At 40.9% G+C, this 25,442-nt stretch overlaps 1 long non-coding RNA gene across 1 annotated transcript; it reads right to left on the bottom strand.

The window, feature by feature from the left end:
- Nucleotides 1-5,892: 5,892 nt before the first annotated feature.
- Nucleotides 5,893-6,491, bottom strand: LOC147890304 (uncharacterized). The gene is made up of 4 exons (XR_015542686.1): nt 6,384-6,491; nt 6,237-6,278; nt 6,081-6,151; nt 5,893-5,978 (listed from the first exon to the last, which is right to left on the bottom strand). It is a non-coding gene; the product is annotated as an uncharacterized LOC147890304 (long non-coding RNA).
- Between the last annotated feature and the right edge of the window lie 18,951 nt (nt 6,492-25,442).

Raw genomic sequence — 25,442 nt, 5'->3', positions numbered from 1 at the left:
TATGTCAAAACCATGGCCAAACAAATTAATGAGCTAATTGCATTTATTGAAGATCAATATTCTAGTTCAAGAGGAGAGAAAAATAAAGTACTTCACAAACGCTATATCAAAACAAATAATGATAGACCTTCTAATTCTTGCTTGTATCAACACAAATATTACATAAATGTTATTAACGAGTCATTTGAAAGAATCAATTTAAAAAGTTTACATGTTTTTTATATACATAAATAGATCATGTACTACAAAGAAAACCATCATGCAATGTACGTACGTCGATTGATCGATCGATCGATTAATATTATTTAGAAATTGTAATGCTACAAAAGGTTACATTGCATCAAGTCGTAATGCACTTTCACATGTGACTTTGAATATAACTTGAAATATATGAGTAACATTTGTTGCAGTAGATCTAGCTGTAGGAATAGGATTTCTCATTTCCTCTATCCTTTTCCACCAACGCTTTAAATGATCCAACTTAGTTGCATCTTGGATGTGAACAAAGTACTTGTAAGCTAGCCGATACAACTTTTCTAATGAAAAGGCTGCAGCATAAATATTAGTTTCCTTGGAAAACTTTGCATATGGAAAAGTATACAACTCAGGAGCCAACCACTTTCTTTGCATGCATCGCTCTTTCAATTGAGGGTCACATCGATCCTTGCCATCATTGACATATTTATTACTCTTTCTTGATCCCCAATCGATAATTCCTATGAAGACCTTATCAGACTCACTATCAAAGTGAAGCATAATGTTCGAAGGATGTAAGTCATTATCCAAGGTTGGAAGAGAAGGGGAACAGACGTACTCCTTAGTGTAATAAGTGGTCCATCGGTTGTCCAACCCTTTCATAAAACCTCCATTTCCTCCACGTACCCCAACACAGCAAGGAAGAGTATATGTATATCTCCCTTAGAAAAGTGGTGGTCCAAAGGGTACCTCGGGACGATCATTATAATTCCAATCTATGTATCTTCTCCATATTGGTAAAATTATATCACATGCAAGTAGCTAGTATAATTCCTCTTATAATTAATCGTAATTAATCCAACAATTCCAAGCTCCTTTTTCCAAGGACTCCAAGGATTCTTGAGAGTGTCCAATGGTCCAATGCAAAGGGTATCCACGAGAAACTTTTCTAAATCAGTTACTAAAGCAGTAATATCCCTTTTCATGCATGTATTTTAACATCCCCATCAAAGTACCAGCTACAGTTATAGCATGAGCATGGACACGAGATAAATGGTTTAGCTCCTCTCCCACATAGACTGAGTTCATAGCATTTAACCTTGACCATTTGTCCAATGTCTCCCCATTCCAATACCGGTATACCAATCTTGGAGGATTTATCACACGAGCAATTGTTCGAACAAGTCCTCTATGAGGTAATTGGGCTTGCATTGTTTCAATATCTGCCATTAACTCTCTCATGTACCTTCTCTCTTGCCTTTCACTTGGCTTTTCAAATACCTTAAGAATCTTAATGGCAAAGGTCTCTTTTAGATCAAAGAAGTTTACACCAATGATGTTATCTTTCACCACTCTTCCATATGAGCCTTCACCCAGCAAAGATGACATCTTCAATTCTGTGGGATTACCACATTCTTTTGAAGAAATGGCATTGAATGCTTTCCTCTTTGAAATCATAACTGCCTTCCACTATGAGAAAAACCAATCAATCAACTCTTATTTATTATTTGTATCTCTGGGATTTAATGTGCTTGTCCATTTTTCATAAACACTTCTAACTCTCCCTAGTTCAATGCGAATACTCACACAAAAATTATCTTGAAATTCATATTGCATATGCCATTGTGGATCTTCATTCTTCATCATGGTAATGACATTAGAGGAAAGATCCACACAAAGCTTATCCATCCCTCTTTCCCCTAAGTCAAAATACTTTTCCAAATCTTCTTGGGTTTTTAATAACAAGCTCATGCAAAGACACTTTGAGAATATTTTTCACATTCCATTCTTAATATATATTCATATAGTACGTGCTTTTTATGACTCTTCATCTTGTCCATGTTACGATCAGCACGTAAAACAAAATTACTTGCTTTTGTAAGAATCTCCTCTCTCTCTCTCTCTCTCCCACACAACAAGCACACAACTATACGGTTTGATTCATTTAAGCATGCAGATGTGTTTCCAATAATTGATTGATGTGCAAGATTAGAGGAATGAAGAAAAATCCCTAGGTCTTGATTCTTGTACAACTTGCTTCTTGTGAGCATTCTACCAAGGGAATTGCAGACCGTGTCAAGAGATTAGAGTGCTCGTAAGACTAGATTGCTTACATAATATACATTGCACAACTTGATTCTTGTGAGCATTCTACCAAATGAATTCAGACCGTGTCAAGAGACCGGAGTGCTCCCAAGGCTACAAGCTTACATACGTAACTTGATTGTCTAAAAATTATACCAAGGAAACTGCAGACAGTGTCAAGAGACTAGAGGGCTCCCGAGGCTAGATTGCTTACATACTATACGTTGCACGACTTGATCCTCATGAGCATTCTGCCAAGGAAATTGCAAACCGTGTCAAGAGGCCGGAGTCTCAAGGATCCATTTACTTATACACTATTATATTGCACGACTTGATTCTCTAAGCATTCTGTCAAGGAAATTGTAGACCATGTTAAGAGACTAGAGTGCTCTCGAGACTAGATTACTTACATATTATAGATTGCACGACTTGATTCTCTAAGCATTCTGTCAAGGGAATTGTAGAGGCTAGATTAATTACATACTATACATAGCACAACTTGATTATGTAAGCATTCTGCTAGAAAAATCGCAAACCATGTCAAGAGTGCAGAGTGCTCCCAGGGCTAGATTGCTTAATACTATACATTGCACAACTTGATTCACTAAGCATTCTGCTAGGGGAATTGCAGACCGTGTCAAGAGAACGGAGTGCTCCGAAGGCTAGATTACTTACATGCGTAACTTGATTATCTAAGCATTCTATCAAGGGAACTGCAGACCATGTCAAGAGACCAAAGTGCTCCCGAGGCTAGATTGCTTACATACTAAGATTGGATTCTCAAAGTAATGGATTTCAAAGTTATGAGCTAAGACAACAAACGAGTAAAATTCAAATATAATTTCTTATAGTGTTTAAATAGTTAATCAAACATAACAGATATGCAATCATAAAGTAAATATAAACTTAGACCTTCTCATTTAAATAATGACTTTCCAATTAAAAACCAATAAATATTTGACTAGAAAGACCTTCAAGGACTTATACCCGACTCAACTTAACTCTTACATCATTTTCAATAAAAAGGTCAAATCCTCTTAAACAATAAAAATATTATATGTGGGTGTGTGTGTGTGTGTGTGAATGTACAAAAAGTTTTTAAAATGAGAATAGTCTCAAGAAAAGACTATTCTAAAAAACCAAAAGCACAGGGGAAAACACCTCTAGAGAAGAGACATCCAAGTCATTGTCATGACAAGCAACACACACACACAAGAATAAAACCAAAAAACTCAAATAGAATAAATAATGATGGGAAAGAACATGCTAGCTAAATGTCCATGTAACAACACTTAAAGAAGAATATAGAAGAAGCCTAATGACATAGAAGCATATAGAAACATAGGCATAAGCATATCGAAGCATATAGAAACATAGGCATAGAGATGCAAAAATGTAAAAGCATAATGGCATAAAAGCATAAACATAGGCAAACATAGCATGAGCATAGCATTACCATACTCATTAACATAAGCATAATGACATAGAAGCATAAATTAAATTTTTAATGTTATGAGAGAGAGAGAGAGAGACTAAAAAAAGCCATGCTATCACGAATGGCATAAACATAGACTCATGAACATAAATAGACATATATAGGCATAAACATAGAATCATAAACATAAATAGGCATATATAATCTGAAAAAATATTACAATGCAATGACTACTTAGGTGCTAGCAAAATTTAGGTCGAACAACAAGTAATTGAAAGTCGAATCAAGAATTACACATATATCATTTCACATACACGTTCATAACTATACTTTTATGATAAGGCAATGTACATTCAAGGTGGTCCAAAAACAAAGAGATCTTCTCAGAAAAATATGCAGTGCCTACTCAAGTTGCAAACATTTGTGCTTCAAACCTTATGTAAAACGGACTAAGCAAACAACAAACCTGACGCTGAGAAAACAATAGCGTAATAAGTACAAATACTTGCTTGGCACCTAACTAGAACTCTGGCTGATGCTCGACGAGCACGAATGAACTGCCTCAAGTGGCCGTCACTGCTCAAACCAAAGACAGCACATAAGAAACCACCATATAAAGAAAATGAAGCAAGTTTGAAAAAGAGTTGCATTCGATTTACCATGGGTTAATACTAATCTACCTAGTCAAAACACATGTATAGGATCCCTAAAATAGCAAAAAAACATGTATCGGATCCCTGAAATAGAAATCCAATCCGTCTCATTGGTTTTCAGAGGTTCTGGTGTTCTTGTTTTCCTTGGAAAGATGCTTGACTTGCTCAACTCTAGGGTTGCAAGCTCATTCCTAAAGTAAAAGGCAGACGATGTGGCTGCATTAAAGAGAGGAAAAGAGTAGTCTTTAAAGGGGCATCCCACATTCCCACTGATCCACACTACAGTTCCTGCTTTATAATTTTATTGTTTCAATGGTTCCTGTAATACAATTCTAGAGAGCAATTTAAAGGACGAATACAAGGGAACTGATTTGTCTGTGAAAGCAACACATATTGGTTTAAACTCTGCAGTATATTTCAGCTAGGTACAGAGAATCATTACCCATAGCTGGGTTCATCAGAGGGAGGTGGCAGCAGAGCTAGCAAGTTCCTAGCCAGCTATTACTCAGGATGCAAGCTGTGCAACATAGCTGTTTGAATACTTTTGCAGCATTTATTCATCGTTGGCTCTACAGTCTACCGGGAAACTTTGGATATTTAGTTGGATTAACAGGAACATGCATTTTGGATGAACACAAACATCGATCTATTGCCTTTCAGGTGTCGGACTATGTCAACTAGCTGTAGCTCCAGGGATCTCTTACAAAATATGAAACAAGCGCAGAGGATTGAGTTTCACCGTAAAGTAGATTGTAACCCTGATTGAATGGCCACCTGTGCATCCCCAATTTCTCTGCCCAAACAGCAAGCTATGCATCCCGAATCCCTCTACCGAAATAGCGGGCTGCATCTCGAATCCCTCTACCCAAAGAGCAGGCTATGCATCCCGAAATCCAAAGAGTTGGCTATGCATCGAATCCCTCCATTATCCAGCAACATCTTGCCGCTCCCCTTGAGGCTTTTCAAGGTCGTCCTTGAGGCTTTTCAAGGTCGTTTCTAGCTCTCGGCTCATTGCCTTCCGCCTTGTCCTAATTAAAAACGTTCTACTATTAAATGGGCTCTCTGGCAAGTTTCCTGCATGATCTTCCCCGTTTTTTGCGTTGCAATCCCATAGCCCTGGCTTTTGCGTTGCAGTCCCATACATGTTAGACTTGTGTGATACTTGAAAGCCATCGCTGGTGCGAGAGAGAGAGAGAGAGCGCAGTGCACAACAAATGAGATTGTTCATACTTCGCAACTCACCTAGTTCTCCTGCTGCTGCCAGCTTGTGTAGAGGTCAACACTTGACAACCGACAGAGCAAGGCATATGAAGAGCAGCCCATGGACATTCTCTCCATCTTGCAAGAGCTCACTCAATCATCCGTCTCAATCCACTTAGAAATCTGAGTTATGACGATGGATGTCTACAATGAAAACCATAAAATTGGGGCAATGTGTTACGCTTATTACCCCCGAGATTTGCTGATTTGATAAACAAAAAAATCTAATCCCTCGAATTCAATTACCTGGAACGCCTATGGTAGATACTCGCTATGCCCAATCTGTTTCTCACATAGGCAGCACACTCCAGTCAAGAATACGAGAAGGGTAGAGAGCTGGATTGGAAGATCTGCTTTCTGGTCATCAAGCAAAGCCAAAAGAGTTAATCACAATAACATATTAGCATATGAAGAAGAAAAACAAAGAGGGGCCAAGAAATGAAGCAGCACACCGAGAAATGAAGCAAGCTCCTGAATTCGCTCGTATTGGGAACTGCAACGATTGCTCTAATCACGTCTACCTCTGCATCAAAATCACAATGTAGGTATTGTGCGAATTGCAAGCATGCAAATACCCTATCGAAGGGAGCTAGGAATTGTAGGAGCACCTTCGAGGATCGTTGTTAGCTTGAGGACTCAAGAGCCAAGACCTGCATTACAGTGCACAAACCCAAAGTGTCATCATGTGAAGAACATGCAAGGCAAAGCATGGGACGCAGGAACTAAAGCATCTACAATAGATAGTTGAAAATCACCTGTAGAGATCAAGAACTCGACTTTGCGGTATTGTATTGAGCTTGAACTCGTCATCTCATCATTTTGGGAGAGACAGCGAGTAGGTGTACAGAAGCCAACGAAGGGAGAAGTTTGAGAGGGAGTGGTTGATTAGTGAAAGAGGGCAAATCCTTTAGCAAATCATGTTAGAAAAGGCTTACTAAAGCGTGGCAAAGCCTTATAGTTCACAGGGAGATGGACGTTATCTTGAACCTCCTCCATAAACCAGGTTATCGTGATCCTCCATCAACTAGGCTCTCTCTTTAAAAAGCCATTTATATAAAGCTATATAAATTTAAGCTTTTTATATAATCTAAGCAAAACCTTGATTTTAGATTCTAGTGCACTAAAAAACACTCATGCGTTATGAATGAAAACCCATAAAATTTGCATTTTTAATCTTCCGAGGAGTCAAATCCCTATGAAACACTTACAAGAACAATTTCCATAAACCTGCGAATAGAAAATTGTCACGTGAAACCTAAAATTTTACAATTTTTATTGTAAGACTTTGCAGGTTTTTTGTGAACACTGGTGCAAGGCAAGTACAGGTGGTGAATGTGAGTTGCGAGTTGATAAGAACATGCAACACGTCACCAATCATTTGCTTCCACGATGTTGGCTAGGATTGCAAAGTGAGACTTGGCACGATCACCAACATCAAAGTAGGGTTCACACACATGAAAGACTAAACATCAACACTCCCTCATCACTAAATGGTGTACATCATACAAAGAAAGTTTCAATATTCTCACAAGGCAAGGCTTTTAGGATATGTCTACTGTGTTCTCGAAGAAATAGTTAACAGTCCCAATTCCATAATGTTTTGATGTTGAATCCTTGGGTTCTTTCCAATGTAATGGAAATTTGATCATCAAAAAATATCATCATGGAATCATCCTTAGACTACTCTAAGATCTAGCATCGAATTTGCATACTCCAAGATTTGTCACAAACCATCTCATCCATGTAGCCTCACGTCCAATTTTGAAAATCTTGAATACTACAATATCACCTTCAACATCCTCCATCGGAAACTTTATAGCATTAAATGCCATTGCTTGAACCTTGAAGGATCACAACAACATCACAAATCTCAGGAGCGTCACTCAACATATCATGGTGAACTTGATATGTTGCATCTTTAATTGAAGGATCATAAACATGACAATCACTTGATGGAACTAGTGTGATATGTTCCCAACATGAAAGGGGTGCTTTGTTAGGACATTGTTGCAGCTTGGGGAAAGAGGAGAGCTTCATCATGGAGGGGAGTGAGAACACATGAGATATTCAAATGGGTGTTCTATTCATTGTGAGAGGGAAGTACCTCTTTTATAGAAATGGAGAGAGGGTGGCCCAAATCAATGGCACCTCTCCTACATCATAGGAACTCCACAATCATAGGCACCACCCCATGTGGGGGTCACCTTTGCATTACATCATCACCTGTGTCATGGCCTACGGCACTAAGTGTGCCTCTTTTACACACACACACACAACCGTATGACTGCTAGTAGATGCACACAGCACCTAAAAAGCCCTTGATCACACTCATCCCAACATACTCCCCCTCAAGGGTTTGCCTAATGCTATGTCAAGGACACATCTAGTCACATAGTTTCTCATGCCATCTCATGGTGGTCAAGGATAAATCTATGGCCAGGATCTCATGCTTACAAAGGTGCCCAAGGGTCAAGGTTTATAGAAATGGGTAAGACCCCCCAAGACCGGTTATCTCCCTTGAATGTACAAGGATGAATCTTAGGCCTTTGTGTGGACCTAAAGTCTCATGTCTGCAAGAGGTACCATGGGAGCAAACACATATCACATGGCCTATAGCATATGGTGACCAGAGGTGATTTACAAAGACTATATGGACTAAAGCAAAACCATAACATTGTTTTTGGAGTACTAATCCAGGTAGAGAACCTCAAAATTGACTACATGACCAAGTGATGACCAAAGTTCAAAATATTGGACTCTAGAAAGCCCAATTTGCATCTACCACAAAATTTAATTCTTCATTTGCTGATGGAGTTCTTCCTTCAGCCAGATTTGCTTTGTTGTTTTGATGTAGCTCTCCTTCACATGATATGGTTCTTTCTCTTTGGAGTTGTTGTTCTTCATGAAATAACACAATCCATTTTTCAATTGTAGCCAAAGCAACTTAATAAGAAAGGTATATCTGAAGCATTTCCCTTGTGCACCAAATACTGTGTGAAGATGATCCCAAGCTTCATGTGAAGTTTCAAACCCATCAATGTGGTGAATGTATGAGTCACTTAATCTCAAAGCAATGATAGCAAGAGCCTTCTTGTCTTTGATCAACCAATCAGCTTATGGGCTTCTTTTCCTTTCCATTAACAACATTCCATATCCCATTTTGCATAAGCACAAACTCAGCTTTTGTTTGCCAAGTATGGAAACTAGTTCTATCAAACTTCTCTACTTGCTCAGGCTTAGTCATGTTTACAATCTAAGTACTCATCAAATATCATTGTAACAGGTAGAGATTAAATCCGGAAGTCTATCTATTAGTAGAAATATAGCATCATCAAGGATACATTTAGAACTTCCGAAAGAGAATACATCAACTCATAATTCATTACAGCATAGATATCTGATCAAGGCAAACAACTGCATATTCCTTGTATTATGAATGTTTTTGTCATTACAACATATAGAAAATAAGCATAGAACTGGACAAAACACAGTTCGATAAGAAGTAGCATATCTACATTTGGAATAATTCATTGCACACATATGAGCCGAACATGTAACTTCCTACATATGGTAGTTTCTTACTAACTTGCATAGGCACCTCATCAGCGGTTGCACAACTACCACCTATTAAGGTTTTCTATATATCCTATATTATTGCTAAAGATAAAGAGTTTATAAGTGTGTTCGGGCTACATTTGCCCACACTAGCACACCCGATGGAACAATCATTTTTGTGCCACAAAATTATTGAGACTCGAACCCACTTATTTATCTACTTCTGTAGTAGATCTAGTACGATCATCTACTGAAACTGAACTGGTTGGAATCAGTTCATGATCAGCATCATGATCTTCATGTTGAACTCTTATGAATTGCTCTTCGAACTAGTCTTCACCTACTTTCTGCAAAACGAACTCAGGAGGAGCCCATCTGATGCAAATTTGTATATCTATAGAGAAGGAGGTAGGTGTATGATCGTGGTCCTTTATGTGGACGACCTTGTCATAACAGGGAACCATGAAGAGAAGATCTCGCAGACAAAGTAGTTGCTAGGAAGAGAGTTTGAAATGACAAACCTCGGACTGATGCATTTCTGTTTGGGGATTGAAGTTTGGCAAGAGCCAAAACAGATCTTCATCTCATAGCTGAAGCATGCTGGAGAGATACTAAAGGCATTTGGTATGGCTGAGTGCAAGACAGTTGGCACCCCTATGGAGGTTGACGTGAAGCTTTCATCACCACTGGTGGACAAAGTGAAGTACAGAAGGCTTGTGGGTAGTTTGATTTACTTGTGCAACACACGGCCGGACATCAGTTTTGCGACTGGTGTACTAAGCAGGTTTTCCAATAAGCCCCTGGAGAACCATTGGAGGGCAAAGATGTGGGTGCTGAAATACATCAAAGGCACACTTGATTATGGCATCACCTATACCAAACACAACACCTTGACCGAATGCTGTGACTCGGATTGGGCAAGAGACGTGGACAGTAGGAGATCAGTGACTGGTTATTGTTTCTCACTTGGATCTCGAGCTGTGTCATGGGTCAGCAAGAAGCAACCCACAGTCGCTCTTTCTTCTACCGAGGCTGAGTACAAATCAGCATGTTTTGCTTCTTGTGAGGCAGTGTGGTTTAGGAGGATTTTAGGAACATAGCTGCAGTGTAGAACAAGCCTACACAGTTATCATGTGACAACCAGAGTTGCATGGCAATTGCAAAGAACCCTATGTTCCACGCTCGCACAAAACACATTGAGATTCCATATCACTTTGTATGCAAGCTCATCATGGATGGAGAGGTCGACTTGGTGTACTGTCCGACTATAGAGAATGCTACGGACATCTTCACGAAGGCTCTTGGAAGAGACTTGCTGGAGAGGCATCTTCATCAACTTGGCATTGGGCTGAAAAAGTAAGTTCACTTGCGGGTGGACATTGAGGGGGGGTGTTAGATATCAATGCTCCACTCTTGTGTAACTATGCGGGAATCAGCTAACTCTACTTGTAACCCCCCCCATATGAGGAGAAGGCATTTGAGTAGCTAGGTTATTCGGTAGGTCCTGGTTTGGACACCAGATGGGGGCCATGTGTGGCCTGATGGCTGGATGGCTTCAGATAGAGTTGGCACACTGCCAACTAGGCTACATGCAAGTGCAGGAAGGCATCCCTTGACTGACCACACTAAGGGTAGACAGAGCATTTTCTGGGGCAGCCCACTCTTGGGTTACAGGGCCCCTTTGGAGCCCCAGATGGCTCTGGGCCGAACGGAGACCGTAGGATAATTGTTCTATTTTGCACCACGGTTCTAACGTGTGGTCGGTGGCCTATTTCGAGATGGACCTCTAGTCGGTCGTTTTGGGCTGACTGGGTCGATCTCCCAATTGGGTCTAACCGACTACAACTGGTGGCTATATAAGAGCAAGCCCGTGAAGCCCATTATCATCACTAGCTATAGCAACCCTGATTCCTTAGCATCTAGCCTCCGTCCTCTACTATTTCCAGCATGCCATCGAAGCTTCTTACACAGGAGCGCATGGCTGGGAGGCAATGCCATCTATTGTATCAGTTTTACAGTAATCAAAATTTTGATTCTCCATACTATCTGCTTTTCTCTCTTGCATACGAGATCCTGTTATCTGTTGAGCACAAACGTTGTATTGTTTTCTTATAGAATGTGGCCGGGGCATTACAAAGGCCAAATGGCATGACTCTATATGCAAAAGTACCCCATTCTGTAGCAAATGCTGTTTTTGATTGGTCTTTAGGAGCAATTTGCACTTGGTTATAGCCACTGAAGCCATCCAAGAAGCTATATATTTCGAAACCCGCCACCTTTTCCAACACTATTTCTATTAAGGGTAGGGGATAGTGATCCCTAATTGTGGCGGCATTCACATTCTTTAAGTTTACACATATTCTGAGCTTCTTATTGCATTTAGGCACAATGACAATGGGTGAAACCCAATTAGTGTGCTCTATCTCGTAGATGAATTCCGCATCTAGGAATTTTTCTAGATCGTCATAAACCATATTGCCATACTTAGTATTTGTGCGATAAGGTCCACATACCTTAGGGTGGGCACCTTCCCTTATAGGTATCGTGTGTACTGCCACGTCTGGTGAAATTCCTTTCATCTCTTTGTATGGCCATGCTAGGCAGTCATGGTATTTCATTAGGAGTGCTTTGAGTTTGGTTTCATCTTTTTGTCGAAGCTGTTTCCCAAGGAAAACCAGTTTTTCTTCCTCCCCTTCAAGGGCGAGCTTTATTGTGTGAGTTTTTGTCGGTCCCTCATAGATTGGAGTTTCTCCAATGCTATCAATTTCTTGAACTTCAAATTCTCTTAGTGGTCTTGGCATTGCTATTGGGACACTGCCACTTGTGTAATTCTTGAAGTATTCCGGCACTTCTCGAAGATCAGCTTCTGATGGTATTGAACTAGCCTGCCATGTGCCATGTGTACTGGGTGGCATAGTTTCATTTACCAATTTGTTAGGCTCTTTTCGACTTTATTTTTCTGAAGTCTCTTGATCGAGCTTCATCTACACATGTGGCTTATATTTCCGAAACTTCTTACGTTGGGAACTGTGGGTAACTTTTCCACTGGTAAGGTGTTTCATTTGGTGTGCATACTCCTTCCAGTCCCTCAGGGGACCATTCAAGAGGTGGTGGTTCTGATTCTGAGGGAGCTGGCTTTGCAAGATACAATTCGACGATCCTTGTTCAGACTCGTTCAAATTCATTGAAGTGTGTGGCCTTGTCTTTTATGTGATTTCCTCCTTCAGCTTTCTTGTGGGATCTTCTGCTATTATTCAACTTTGGAGGTTCAATTTTTGGGAGCTCGACTGCCATTAGGGCATGCAGAATGGCTAAGTTATTATCAAAGATTTGATCTTCAATTTCAGCATTCTCAGCCTCAGTTTCAAGGTCCCAAGGAAAATATGAGTCATCATTGGTATGGGTATCTTCTTCAGGTTCATTATCCCACTCGAGGTCAGCCATAAAGGATGGCATCTCTAGATCGATTGGTTCTTCATGTGTTATTGACATTGCTTTGTGAATCGCCCACTATGGCATGTTGTTGCAGGGGAGCTGATTTGCTTGAGATTGTCATTGAAGATGTGTCATCCAATGCTCTAGGCACAATTGGTTTTATAGCTCTTATCCCCACATTCACCTTGCCTGTGGTGTCACAATTCTAGATTGTTAGTCTATTAGTTCCCCAGTCATGGAGGACTGATGCTTCCCGTAACCAAGGACGTCCTAGTAAGACTTGATAGGATTCTTTGGGGAGATCCAAGATTGGTAATTGAAGGGAAAAGCAGACTCCTACAACTTTTGTGGACATGCCATTCACTATTCCCAAGGGTTTAGCTTGTGAATCATCAGCAAGGCATATGTTGAAATTAGGCTTTTGCATTGGTGGGAGACCCCATTCATTGTAGAGCTCCTTTGATAGGACATTTACACCTGTTCCACCATCCACTATGGCTTGGACTTCATTATATGCCTTGTGGATCAAAGGCACATTAATGTTGCGTATGTCATCTCTCTCACCCATCCACACAGGGATATCTTCAATATCATCCATAGGTGGAGGGGGATTTGCAAGTTCAATCCAGCCTTTGAAACTCTCCCAGAGATTGGGACAATTCCGTAGGAGGATTCTAATGGGAACTGACACATGGCAATTCAGGATGCTAGAGAGTGCAGCTACTTCAAGTTGACGTGGTGGTACATTATGTTGTGGAGTCTATTGTTGGAATAGAGGCTTGAGTATAGTATCAATACTTTGTGGAGCCAAGTTATGGATTGGATCTTGAGCTTGTTCCTTTTGTACCCATTGTTGCAGTGCTTGAAAACGAGCCTTCTCCACTTTTGCATTTGGGTAAGGAGCTTCTTTTATTTGAGGCTCGGAAGCTAATGTGGTCATATGAGCTTGGCTGCTCATTGCTTGGAGGAGGTGGAGCCACTTGTGCTTTCTTTTTTAGAAGTCACTTTGGTTGGATTGGAATGTTAGGGTCCTTGGTGGCCTCTTTCTGTTGGCATGTAATTACATCACAAGTTGTGATATTACACTTGCCAGACTTTGATGGTCCACCCCAATGATGTCAATTGGAACATCAGGCTTAACCTCTGTTTGTTGTGGGATCTTATTTTTCATGGAACAACCCATACAGGCATGTCCTATGCCACAATCTCTGCAGAGTGGTTGGAAAGATGCAGGGTTGTCACGATGAGGGCACTCTGTGATCCAGTGATGTTCTCCACAACTGTTAGCACTTGATTGGTGCTTGATGTGTTGGGACATATGGCTGGAGGATATGGAAGTTCAATTGGTGGAGGGAGAGGATGAGGTTATATCAGCAACCTCCAATGCTAAGCCAACCAGGGCAGGGGGAGATGTCTATACTGTGTAGCAGAGAACAAATGATAGATCAAATGACTATAGTATGGAGGTGAAATATCTAAATCAGCTCTCTATCAATGGTGTGAAATGGGATGATAAAGGAAAAGAAAAGGCAATCAGCATGATTATAATGGAGACCATACCAGAGGTTATGTCTGTACCCATGCAATTTGATATGATGAATAGGATGGAATTGGAAGAAGAGTCTGAGGAGACAATCATAGATGAAGATACAGAGAGTGAGACAGAGGAAGAGAGCATTTCATCAGAGGAAGAGAGTCAGTTGTCTTCACAATTGAAGAAACTGGATGCATATAGTGTTGATGTAGTGGAGCTGGAGATCATTACACTTATTATGAAAGGAGGCTTGTCAGTTGCTATGGAGGAGGGTGTTGCTCAACCAGATCTATATGAGGAGATAGTGAAGAGCCCGAGTGAAGGGGTTGCTTCCATAGATGGCAGAAAGGTTGAGAGACCATTAAAGGCATCTAAGGATAAGTTTGTGTGCGTAGTGGTAGATGATGATCATGCTCCAGTGTTATGTGATGATGTGCATATGATGGCTGGTCATGTTGCAACACTTATGCAGCCACTTGAAGACAACGCTTGGAAGGAGTACATGGCTAAAGGGTATCAGTTCATGGTTGACACTGTGATTGTGCATACCAAAGGGGCTGAGGTCTCAAGTTCAGCAAGTGAGGAAGAGAGAGGTGAAACTAGGAGTGAAGATGAGAGCTCAATCATGTCTGACAGTGATGAGGCCGCTGTGGCTATTACTGATAAAGTAAAAGACCTGCAGTCAAAACTTTTAGTTTGAGTGGGACCAGCAAGTGTTGATTGTGTGCATGCAGACTTTGATGTGTAACTGAAAGATATGTTATCATTGATCTCTTTGGAAAAGAATGTAAACACCAGTATGCATGTTGAGCAAGATGGTAGTGATAGTGTGGTTGATGATGAGCTAGATGCTTTACTTGATGATACCCTCGTGGATTTTGCTGTGGTTGGTAATGACAAGAAAATATGTACTTCTCATGATTGTTCAGAGAATGAAGATGTCAATGAAGACCTGATGCATAACAAAGAGTGTGCTGATATGTTTAAGCACTCTTCAAGTGGGAAGGATGTTTGTTTGCTCCTAGGTGATCTTGATAATTCATGTGATGAGTTAAGTTTGCAGATTATAAGGCTGAGGCATTAGGGTCTATTGAGAAGTCCCTAATCACAGATTATGGGCTAGTTGTTCCCGAGAGATCTATGTGTGAGGTAGTGACCTCAAAAGATGTGGCTCGTGTGAAGCTGAGCAAGACTCATGATACAAGTGTGATGGCTAATAGCCAGTGGAGTTGTGTGATGTCTTGACAGGATAAGCTATGGGATCCTGGAGGCTTAGTGAGGATGTGGGTATATGGAAGGAGCATTGAATCCTAGAGTAGTTTTCCAATTAGAGTATCATATTCAAATTAAGACCAACTACCAATCTAGGTTGTTTGGCTTGGGAGGAAATGTGGCTAATGTATGAATTGAATGTAAAGGGGTGTAGAGACAAGGATTTTGAATGAATTCCTTTTACCTAGTGATTAAGTTGTTCATTTGCTTTAAATGTGGATGAGGGTGACTGTGAAGGTGGTTTAGGCTCTACTGCTTTTTTCCATCCAATGCAATCATTGACGCACACATGGATGCGCATGTAATCCAATCCTCCAAGAGAGATCACATGTTGCCTTGCCATATCTTTTGAGGTTGGTAATTTATTCTCCCTTGGAAGCATTTTACACAATAGCCTACATGTAAAGGCCATAAATGAGAAAAAGCATTTAAGTAACTGACCCACTAGCATAATTCACTATGTTTGCAAAATAGACTTTAAAGCTTAGTTGCATTCAAACTTGCATTGCTCCAATAGATGGTCTTCAAGTTTAGTAATTCACCATGCATTCAAACTTGCATTGCTTCATCCATAGATGGTCTGCAAGTTTAGTAACTCAAGAGAGGCACGTAGAATAGAGAATGTGCACCCCTCAAATAGTGGAGTCAATGCTATAGTAAAAAGATCGTCCTGCTCCATGCTATCATCCCTACCTGAGGACTGATGGACATATAAATCCTGCACCATATCATCAAACATATCCTCCTCCATGGCCTCATGAGGTAATGGAGGAGGGCTACTATCACCATCATTCCATGCATCCGTAACAGTCCCTCCTGAAGATCCCACTTCATATCACCGATGCTTCGTCTCCTCACAATGAGCATAGGGCAACATATGTGGGTGTGGCACTGCATCCTATATCAAATTAAAAAAGGATCATATATCAAACACATGAACACCCATAGGTATCTCAAGCAACCTTAACGCTTTAACACTCACTCAGGATACGATCGCATCCCATTCTCCATACTTTGAGATGTGATTGAGTGTAATTCTACGTGCACGATACATGTTTCCTCGACATTGATCACACATACATTTGATTTTTTGCTCCAACCACATTTCACGAAGGTGGATATGGAGGGATTCATCCTCATTGGAGCTACTTGTTGAAGATGAAGACATCCTATAGATAAACAACCCAAAAAGTGTGTTCTTGCATGAGTTGTAAATGTCAAAACTCTGTGTAGCGTCTAAAAGCACGTCCAACACCACCTCTCTACTATGGAATGCGTCTATAGGCGCATCTAAAATGCAGTGTAGATGTACTAATAGATGCACTTTTAGCATTTTTAACCATGTTGATAGACGTGCAGACTGTGAACTGATTTTTGAACCTACTTTTAGCGTGCTTGATTTCCTTACGAAATGCTTTCCTATTAACACACACAGCTCCAGGCATCCACACTCATCTCCAGGCTTACACACTCATCCCCAAGCATTCAAGAGAAGGGGGTGATCAACCACCACCACCAAATAAATCATGAAAGGTTGGGATTCTGTAAAGCTCAACAACAAAATTTTAATATTCTCATCAAATCACTTCCTCTGCACCAATTGTGTAATCATCATTCGATTTGATAGATGATCCTGCAATCCTCTTAGGGAGAACCATTGTCTACTCGATCTCAGTATCTATCTTGATGCAGGCAAAAGCAACTTCACATTTAGCAAGCTTGTACATGAAATTTCTTTGCGATAAGGAAATCGTAATAATTGTAGCTTGCATCAAATTTCCTTCCGATAAAGAGATGCTAAGGGAGATGAATCACAAAGAGGGATCAAACCGAATAATCCATTTGTTTCTGCTATGTCTACTGGAACACCTTGACATTATTGCTCATTCCCCTCATGAAGATAGATAAGAAGCTTCTATACCTCTATCCAAGGTAAGTCTCTTGGTGGTTGGTCCTCTTTGGAAGTTGCTCTTCGTGGATTCGTCCTTTGCCGTACGTAGAGAAGGGATGTTTTTGGTACTAGTGTTGTTCTTTTTGGGCTCGGGTGCATGTCCTTTTCACATTTTTTTTTAAAAGCGTCTGTCGGAGCATGTCTATAAACGCGTCTAATAGCTCGTCTAAAGTTTTAGAAAATAGGTAGTTGTGCCTATAGACGTGCTATTAGATTCATCTCTTGACATGCTCTGACAATTTTCTTATGTTGCATTCTCCTTCCTTTCCTTCCCCTTGCCCTAACCCTTGCCCTTTCCCCTTTTTCTTCCCCTTCCTTCTCTTTCATCTCCTTTGCATGCATGTTTAAGTTGAATATTCAGTGCCTTAAGCATTCGTGAGGAAATAAGGGATTGCATGAATGATGGAAATAAGTGATTGCATGAGGGCATGATAAAGAAAGAGAAAAATTGGACTGAAGCATGAGGGCGGGCTAAAGAAAGAGGGCATGCAAGGGATAAAGAAAAAGAAAGCATTCTTTGTCTCTCATTTTTTTCCTCTATTTTCCTCTCTTTTCCCCTCTCTTTTTCCTTTCTTTCCTTCTCTTTTTTCCTCTCTTTTCCTTTCTTTCCTCCTCTCTTTTCCTCTCTTTTCCCCTCTTTCCTCCTCTCTTTTCCCCTCTCTTTCCTTCTCTCATTTTCTCTCTTTTATCATCTCTTTTTCTCTCTTTTTTCTCCTCTCTTTCCTTCTCTCTTTTCCCCTCTCTTTTCCTCTCTTTTCTCCTTTCTTTTGTTCTCTTTTTTCCTCTCATTTCCTCTCTTTTCCCCTCTTTTCCTCTCTTTTCTCTTCTCTTTCCTTCTCTCTTTTCCTCTCTTTTTCCTCTTTTTTCTCCTCTCTTTCCTCCTCTCTTTTCCTCTCTTTTTCTCCTCTCTTTTTCTCTCTTTTTCTCTCTTTTCTGCTCTCTTGCCCCCTCTTTTCTCCTCTCTTTTTCTCTCTTTTTCCCTCTTTTCTCCTCTTTTTCCCTCTCTTCTTTCTCCTCTCTTTCCTTCTCTCTTTTCCCCTCTCTTTTCCCCTCTCTTTTCCTCTCTTTTCTTCTCTTTTCTCCTCTCATTTCCTCTCTTTTCCCCTCTCTTTTCCTCAGTTTTCCCCTCTCTTTTCCTCTCTTTTCTCCTCTCTTTCCTTCTCTGTTTTGATATCTTTTTCTCTCTTTTTTCTCCTCTCTTTTTTCTCCTCTCTTTCCTCCTCTCTTTTTCTCTCTTTTCCCCTCTCTTTTCCTCTCTTTTCCCCTCTTTTCTCCACTCTTTTCCTTCACTCTTTTCCTCTCTTTCCTTCTCTCTTTTTCTCTTCTTTCTCCTCTCTTTTTTTCTCTTTTCTCCTCTCTTTCCCTTTCTCTTTTCTCCTCTCTTTCCTTCTCTCTTTTCCTCTCTTTTCTCCTCTCTTTTCCCTTGTCTTTTCCTCTCTTTTCTTCTCTCTTTTCCTCTCTTTTCTCCTCTCTTTCCTTCTCTCTTTTCTCTCTTTTCTCCTCTCCTCTCTTTCCCCCTCTCTTTCCTTCGCTCTTTTCCTCTCTTTTCTCCTCTCTTTCCTTCTCTCTTTCCCTCTCTTTTCTCCTCTCTTTTCTCCTCTCTTTCCTTCTCTCTTTTTCCCTCTTTTCTCCTCTCTTTTTCTCTCTTTTTCTCTCTTTTCTCCTCTCTATCCCCCTCTCTTTTTTCCTCTCTTTCCTTCTCTCTTTTTCTCTCTCTTATTCTCTCTTTTTCTGTCTTTTTTCTCCTCTCTTTCCTTCTCTCTTTTCCTCTCTTTTCCACCCACATAAGTCGTAGTCAGTCAGACCCAATAAGGAGACTAACCCAGTCGGCCCAAAACGGCCGACAGGAGGTCAGTCTTGAAATAGGCCACCGACCACACGTTAGAACCATGGCGCAGAATAGAGCAGCTCACCTACGGTATCCGTTCAGCCCAGAGCCATTCGGGATCATCTGGGGCTCCAAACAGGCCTCGCAACCCGAGAGTGGGATGCCCCAAGAAATGCATCATCTACCCTCAGTGCGGTCAGTCATGGGATGCCTTCCCGTACTTGCATGTAGCCTAGTTGGCAGTGTGCCAAGTCTATCTGAAGCCATCCACCCATCAAGCCACACCCATCTAATGTCCAAACTAGGACCTACCGGATAACCTAGCTACTTAAATGCCTTCTCCTCATATGGGGGGCTTACAAGTAGAGTTAGCTGGTTCCCACGTAGTTACATGAGAGTGGAGCATTGATATCTAATAGTTTCATGATCATCAAGCTCATAGTGCTTTTCTTTGCATGTATGCTATTTCTAGCATACTCCCATCCCATGTTTTCAATATTTTTAGAGCAACAATTGTATTCTCAATCATTGACACAAGCTCTAACACGCATTTTTTCGAAGCATGATGGCAACATCTATAATCATCAATGGCTTTCCTTCTAGCCAATGATCTATTCCTTTGTTTCAAGGACAAGGCTTTTCTGGTTGGAAAGTGAAAATTTTATTGATACTCGAAGGTGATAATCTTTTGGATATTGTTCTTGGTGATCTCGTTTATCCATCCCAACCTATTGATACAACTGCAAATCATGCTCTTGTGACTAAAGGCCCTCTCTTTGAGCAATGGAGGCTTGACTCTATCGATTGATGTTCTCGTGATAAAGCAACTCATCTCGGTATATTTTATCTGCTCTACATGATTCTCTTATGCTAGATGTATTTGCCCTTCCTTCTTCTCATGCAATTTGGGAATATCTCGTTGCTACTTTTGAGAAGAAATCTGTCACAAACATTCTTTATCTTCGTAATCTTTTGAGCAGTCCGTACAAAATTGGAGCTCCTATGACAACTTATATTAAGTCATTCAAGAATATCATCAATCAACTTGCTGCTGCTAGTGCACCTACTCCATGAAATCAATTGGTGACCTATCTTCTCGACACAGTACAGAATCCATTATATGATAATATTGTTACCATCCTTTCGAACAAAAATGACATTGATTTTGATCAAACATGTATTTCTTTGATTGAGTATGCCCAACAACAGATGATGTAGATTCAGAGACAGCTTGTGTTGCTCACAAGCATCCTTTCTCCAAATATGGACATGGTGGTCATCTGTACAGAGGTGGTAATTCTTCTCGTCTCAAATATCCTAAGAAACATTGTTCTTATTGTGATACGCATGGTCATGTTATATCTGATTGTTGGGCTCAGCAATATGATGAGAAACATGGTGTTACGACTAAGCAACCCTACTTATCCAAAAATTTTCCTTGCGAGTATTGTGGTGGAAATCATCCATCCTTTCACTGTTACAAGAGGCGTTATGATCACGAATGTACTCAAGCATATGCTGCGCAACAACAAGATGCCCATATGCATTGTTATGGATAAATTTGACCAAGGTAAAAGGCATAAATATGTGTGTGTGCTTGTATGTGTGGCAATAGTATAATAAAATATGGTGTGCATAGGGCTCAGGATTGAGGTGGTAGGGCATGACCATGTGCCACCCTTCCATGTAAGAGGACCCATAAGGTGTGTTGTACATAATCCATGGTAGTAATATTATAAAATGTTAAGGTGGCATGGTTCCTCCATGTGCCACCCCTCCACCTAGGCGATCCCATGCCTGCATTTAGTGAGACATGGCCCAAGGGTCATGGGAGAAGTAATATAAAATAGGTGGAGATGGATATTATATTGGATTATTCCCTCCATGTAGGATAGTCCCATGTGGGGGGGGTATAGATAGTCCAAGAATGCAAGTTAAATAATAGGGAAAGTAGGATGAGGTGGCAAGACTCCTTGTGCCAACCCTCCACTTTTCCTCCTAGATGTTTGAATGTATTATATAATTGAGAAGAGACCAAGGGAGTATCTTAGACTTGGGATATGGGGTTTGATTTATGTGGAAAAATGAGGCAAAGGGTTGTCGCACACAATTGAGAGTGCGTACCCACCTAGCCCACATAGGAGATTCTTCCACACACACCATGCATGTGGGAGGATGCATTTATTGGGAGAGACCCCTTCTCTTGGTGGCTATAAAAGGAGGGGGCTATTCCTTGATGTAACATGCTCATTCTTGTAAAGCCACCTAGCTAGTACTTTGATTTCCCCCCCATACTTTCTTTCAAATACAGTATGACTCTCTTCCCTTGATGTCTCCATCTCTACATTCCACCTCCCATCATGTACATGCTCCTCTTCCCCCTCTTCCTTCCCCCTTGTGCCATAGTCCCCCTCTTCATCCCCCCCCTCTTAATCCCTTTTCCCCACCTATGTTAATGCTTCTCCTCTCACGTTCCCTTTTCCTCCATGGCCCTCGAGCGTCGCCATGCCTAGCGTCTAGCCTCATGCCTTGATTTATTTTCTAGTTAATAGAATTGGTGTGGCTGCTGGGATCTAAGTCTCCACGGCTAGTGGCATAAAATTCATTACTCCTACGATTGGATGTAGTTCTGCAGCATCTTCCATGTGCAATTCTGTGCTTCCAGTCTGTGGGCCTTTTGCTCGCAGTTCTTGTGCATCTGTGCATATTCTGGCTGGCAAATCTTCTGGTCGTACCAGATGCATCTGCAAAACTACAACATCCGTGTGCCTCCTGGTTACAGAAGGCACATCTAGGCGTCACGGATAGAACGCAATTGATTTTGTGGGTTCCTGCGTCTTCTAGTCGCGGATAGATTTTTTGGGCTCCTGTAAAACATCTCGCGCCCCTCTATCTTCTTCCCCTCCTCTTTCTCTTCTCCTCTTCTCTCCTTTTATTAAGGAGTGGGAATTGAACTTAAGACCTCCCCCTTCACAAAAGGAAGACTTACCACTAGGCCAGCAAATAGGAAGTGATCAAAATGTACTAATATTGCTTATATGTTAAAATCCCATGAACTGTAACTCTCTAACCATGGGGAGTTTCCTCTTGCTGTGAAAAGCAAAAGTACTTCATTTCATGTGCTCTATTCATATCTCATACTAGATTGCAGATTCTAAACTTTTTTAAATTAACTCCTTGGATGCACTCCACACGAGGAGGGTGGATATTTATGTCACTTCTCGACAAGTTCAAGGATTTGGTGCTTGGTCCCCCACTCATTATGGCTACCAATGGGCGAGATCTCTTTCTTGATCTTCATGTCGATCTTCAACAATTGATTATACAATGCATTGCTCAAGGAGACGATGGGTGGGATGAAACACCGTGGATAGTTCAAGGTGAAGAACTAGTGATACACTAGGAGGGATTTGATTCCAATTCTACTCATTGTGCAGTGATCGAGCTACTTATTGCATTGGAGGTAATTAAAAGGGTGACATTCTTCCAAAGGTGGAATGATCCACAAGCTTAGGGGAGATTTGGTGCATCTACTTATTAATTCCTGTGGATAAGCTCGTCTTGAATGATTTCTTCTGGACCTCACTACAAAGGTTTATAAGCCTCGGCTTGTGGGGGTTAAAGGTCACTGTGCCTTATCCCAGTTATGTACAATACTCAAACACATATATAAATGAATGAAAAAGAAGATTAGGGTGGTTCTGCACCCACCAAAACTTGTGTGGCTCTCTGTTTCTCTCTCTCCCTCTTCCATTCTTGCTTCCGTTGAGAGCACTCTCAACTGGTATCATAGCCCGGGTGATCTAGTTGAGCGTGCGTGTATGCTTGAAGCTCAGCAGCTCTGTGAGAGGAAGGAGAAGCTCTGTGGAAAGCTTTGTGGGTGACTTTACTTGCATCCGAGTGTGTAGAGACCTTGGAGGAACTTTGAAAAAGTCACTTTGGTTTTGTGAAGTGGTTTTGAGAGCCCGTTAACTGTTTTCAAAGAAAAAGTCATTTTTTGAGCTTTTCCCTGTTCCATTCGATGGCAGAGACTCCGTATTGACTTGTAGAGGCAACTATTGCTCGCTTTTGGTATCCACTTCACATTAGGAGCTTGGAAACACCTTCATTCTTGAATGTGGGATCATTTCATTGGATTTCTAACTCACTGTGTCAGTTTCTGCGTTTTTTTGCCCGGGTGTTGGAACTCAAGTTTGGAGCAACCATTTGCAGATCTGTCGGTTCTGGTGGACTCACGAGGTCCTAAAACTTCTATGTTGCTCATCATTCGCACTCCGGTGGAGTTTACAAACATCTCTGTTGCCAAAAACATTTTTCAGTCCGTGTGTTGGACCCAATGATTGAGACCGCGATTTCCAAAACCGTCTGTCCCATTGCGTTTCGGACGCCAAAAACCCCTACCTATCAGTTCTTACGCGATTTGGTGGAGGATTTTCAGAGTTATATATCTCTATGTATTCGATTTCGTCTCTCTGTTATGCATTTTTCATTCTAAGGTTTTGAAACCTTAGATTTATGCCACATGGTAGTGGATAAGTGTTGACTCCCATTTCTCACTCATCGATTGGGATTTTGGAGTTCTAGCAGAAGACAGATATTTGTAGATTTTCTTGCTGAGTCCGATTATGCAATGGCACCCATGTTTTGAGGCATCTCAGGCTCTATTTTCAGTAGCGGTCATTACCGTAGGACTATGATTTTTGAGCATACCTTATGCAGGTCACTCTAGTTGCAGTTGAGCAGTGTGCGATCATTCGTGGTGTGCATTGGGTTGCAGTGGATAATTTATAGGCCATTTGGATGCATTGCGGTCTTTATTAGATGTGCTGATAGGCCCAAATTGCCTTGTGGGATGCTATTTTTATGGACGCTTTGCACATGGATGCTATTTTATGCTGAGGGACAGCTTTGAGACATTGCAAGTGATGCACTGATAGTGCTATGCTCTCTTGGATGAGATATTATTAATGCATATGCTAGTGGACAGTGTTTATGCTTGAGTCATTTGGCACTTATTGGCATTTTGGATTGCCATTGCAGTTGGCATTTTCTTTTGGGCCAGATTTGCTCATATGGATGCATAGTATATGCACATGAGTCAGATGCTCTGAGACATGAGTTTTGGTGATATTTCACTCTATTATGGCATACACATTTGGGTGCACCTGGTATTTGGTGTGATTCTCTCTTACAGGCACTAGCATTTGGGATTTTGCTTTATTTGCATCATGCAGGCATCCTCTTCCATGTCTGAAAAGGAGTTTTTCAACATTAAAAAGTTTGATGGGACAAACTTTTCTTTGTGGAAAGAACAGATAAGGGATGTGCTTATTCAAAAGAAGCAGATTAAACCCTTAGCAGGGATTGAAGCTAAGCCTGCAAATATGTCTGAGGATGATTGGAATGAGTTGGATGCATTAGCAAAATCTACTATTAGACTTCATCTTGCAGAGTCAATTTATTTCATAGTAGTAAATGAGCAGACTACGGAAGATTTGTGGAAGAAACTGTGTGCCACTTATGAAAAGGAAACTGCCTCTAATAAAGTTTACCTCATGAAGAGGTTGTTTAAGCTGCAGATGAAGGAAGGGGTCTCCATTGCTTCTCACTTGAATGAATTCAATATTATCTTCAGCTAGCTTCAGGCTCAGAAGATGAATTTTGATGCGGAGACTAAGGCAATATTTCTCTTATGTTCATTGCCATCCTCATTGGAAACCTTCCGTACAGCTGTCAGTAACTCTGCACCTGGTGGAGTACTGAAATTTGATGATGTTGTGGGTAGCTTGTTGGCCGAGGAGATTAGATGGAAGTCTATGGACAGCAACAAGCAAGATGCAGCCTTAAATGTGCAAAGGGGCAGATCACAGTTCAGGGGGAAGTCCCAAGAAAGAGAAAAGTCTCGTAGCAAATCCAGAGCATGGAACATTGAGTGTTACCACTGTGGCAAGAAGGGCCATATGAAAAAGGATTGCTACAAGCTAAAAAGAGAGCAAAAGGATAAGAAAAAGAATGCAAATCGGGGTGCAAATCAAAAGGAAGAGAGTCCAAAGGAGGAAAAAGGAAAAGTGAAGATCGAGGAGATCAATGCAGTCACACATGATAGTGACAATGATTTTCTCTTCATGTCTAGTTTATCTGCAGAGTTGCTTACCACTTCAGATGATGCATATTCCCAGGATTGGATTTTGGATTCTGGTGCTTCATTCCATGTTACTCCCCATAGGGAATGGTTCTCC

This window comes from Dipteris shenzhenensis, chromosome 19 (assembly GCF_047967505.1).
Source record: "Dipteris shenzhenensis isolate YYH24624 ecotype China chromosome 19, Dip_SZ_1.0, whole genome shotgun sequence".
Taxonomy (NCBI): domain Eukaryota; kingdom Viridiplantae; phylum Streptophyta; class Polypodiopsida; order Gleicheniales; family Dipteridaceae; genus Dipteris; species Dipteris shenzhenensis.
The sequence above is the reverse complement of the archived record's forward strand: the minus strand, read 5'-3'. Positions and strand labels throughout refer to the sequence as shown.